The sequence below is a fragment of the Corvus brachyrhynchos genome, unplaced genomic scaffold, assembly GCF_000691975.1.
Source record: "Corvus brachyrhynchos isolate BGI_N302 unplaced genomic scaffold, ASM69197v1 scaffold283, whole genome shotgun sequence".
Lineage (NCBI taxonomy): Eukaryota > Metazoa > Chordata > Aves > Passeriformes > Corvidae > Corvus > Corvus brachyrhynchos.
The window spans coordinates 3,583,623-3,585,904 of record NW_008237409.1 but is presented as its reverse complement, the minus strand read 5'-3'; the positions used below and the strand labels follow the sequence as shown (position 1 = coordinate 3,585,904).

Below are 2,282 nucleotides of genomic sequence, written 5' to 3'. Positions count from 1 at the left end.
GTGACGCGGGGTGGAAGGTCCCCGGCTGTGGGGAAACTGAGGCACGGTGCGGCCGGCGCCCGCCCTTCTCCGTCCCTCGCCTCCCCTCTCCTTTACAAGAGCATGTCGTGACGGAACAGAAATGAATGTGTTCAAATTGAAAGTTGCAACGCTGAGGCGCTTTCAGACTGTGTGGCAGTTTTCAGTGGGCTGTAAAAGGTGCTGTTTAGCACAGCCTTTTGGCATCTCCTTGTAAAAATGTCGTCTTGCAGAAGACTTGTTTGGATGATCCAGGTTTAATGTCGCGATACATTCACTGTAACACATCTAAAAACAGCGGCTGCATTACAATCCGATCATGGAACAATAGCCCGGAAGGGAATGCGAGGCCGTGCTGTCCATCAGTTGATCTGGTGGCAGCATTGATGTGTCTTCATTTGCTGCAGACGAATGTTTGTTCTCCAGAATGTCCGGGGAGGTGCCTCAGCCTGTGGGGTCTCTGTCAGTGCTGCTTTAGCTCTCCCTCAAATCACTTTTTCCTGAGTCACTGGTGTAATTTAAGCTTGTTTGTTTATTTTTTTCGTGCCTGACAGGAACATGGAAATCAGAGTATCCCTTTGTAACGGCCTCTTACATATTTTAGGACTGTTATCTGCCTCTTCTGTCTTCTCTTCTCCAGACTAAACAACCTGGTTACTAGCGATCTTCCCTCACAGATCATGTTTTCTAAACCTCTAATCATTCTCAGCACTCTCCTTTGGACTCTTCCTTTGGTTCATGTCATTTTTTGAAGGGCAGTGATCACAAACTGGAAGCAGCACTCCTGCTGAGGCCTTGCTCGCCCTGAATAGAGTGGAAAGATTCTTACAGGCTCCACTGTTTGCCCAGAACAAGAACTTCTCACAGCACATGACACTTTCATGTTGTTCTCATGATCTGCTAAAGCTACAGATTGTTCTACAGAACCATCTGACACCTGATCAGTTATTCCATTGTTCAGGTTTTTTGTGCATAAGAAACAACCTCATTTGAATTGATCTTTCAGACCATATAGCTGTACCAGAATTCTTACACTGAGAGTTGCTTGCCTTTGGGAAAGAGCCCTTTGTGCCTTTGGCAGCTCCAGCCAGTTCACTGCCAGTTCACTGTCATTTCCAAAGCTTTCTGTCCTGTCAGACCGTCTAGGTGAGGGAGACAGGGATTAAACTATTGCTGAAGTCCCACGGTGTGGTGGTTCACTGATGGCTCTGCACACTTCCCATTCTAGATTTAGTGCAGAGCTTTCATTGTCTCTGCTGAGGGAGAGAGGTCTGTGCATCCCCTTTGGCTTTTTCACAGCTAGGGGGAGATTACTGAAGTGCACCTCTGACATTTCAGTTTTGGGGACTAATACACTGCTGCTGGTAGATAATTGTCCAAAGAAGTGTTGTGTTTCTGTTTATTTTGTTGAATTTTCTTTTCTCTTTACTCCTGATTCAGTGACATGACACATTCAGTGTGTTTGATGTTTCCTTCTAGGTACTCTCTCACTTGTAAGGAAATGAGCAGCCCATGTAGGGGAGAGCACCTTTATGAGCTAAGAGATTTTTATTTTAAAAGCCTCTTACTAGTCTTGTGGGTGATTCAGATGGTTCATCCTCTCATTGTTTGAGTGATTGATGATGACAAGTGAGTTGATCAAAGACACTGCAAATTGTTAACACTGAGACAAAATCATTACTTAAAAACCATTCTACTTGCAGTTTTCAGTTATCAATCAATTTGACTTAGAAATGAGTTAGAATTACAGCACTGGGAAAAAGAAATCAGTCTTTGACACACTGAATAATCTTAGATTGAATTAATAACTCAGTCTAAATGTGCTCTGCTCTCTGTAGTAGCTGACTCTATTGTGAGTGCTCATGGATGAGGTCCAGCAGCATCAGCTATTCAGCTGGTTTTGCTCTCAGTAGCTGCCCATTTTTTCTTGTAAGCATTTACATATTCCTGATGTCCTGACACATTTCTGCAGCTGTGGAACTGTTCCCTTGACTTCAGCAGAAGGCTGGTATTTTGAGAGCAGTGGTACTGTTTGGATAAAGCATCACCTGCAGTCAGCTGTGACACTGCATTGCAGCAAAAGCTGTTACCTTACAACACTGTGTAAAAATCGGTCTGAAATGAGCCCTCTTGTACTCATTCAGTCATTCCAGACAAGGTGCACACTTCAGTTAATTCTGCTGGAGCTGGAACATGCAATCCAAGGTTCATCCCACAGTCAGTCGCTGTCAATCTCCCAGAGTCATTCACTCACAGGCTGTGGG

General features: G+C 44.5%; 1 protein-coding gene across 1 annotated transcript in view; it reads left to right on the top strand.

Moving 5' to 3' along the window:
* PIGL (phosphatidylinositol glycan anchor biosynthesis class L) overlaps positions 1-2,282 on the top strand; it is a 54,353-nt gene that overhangs the window by 1,820 nt on the left and 50,251 nt on the right.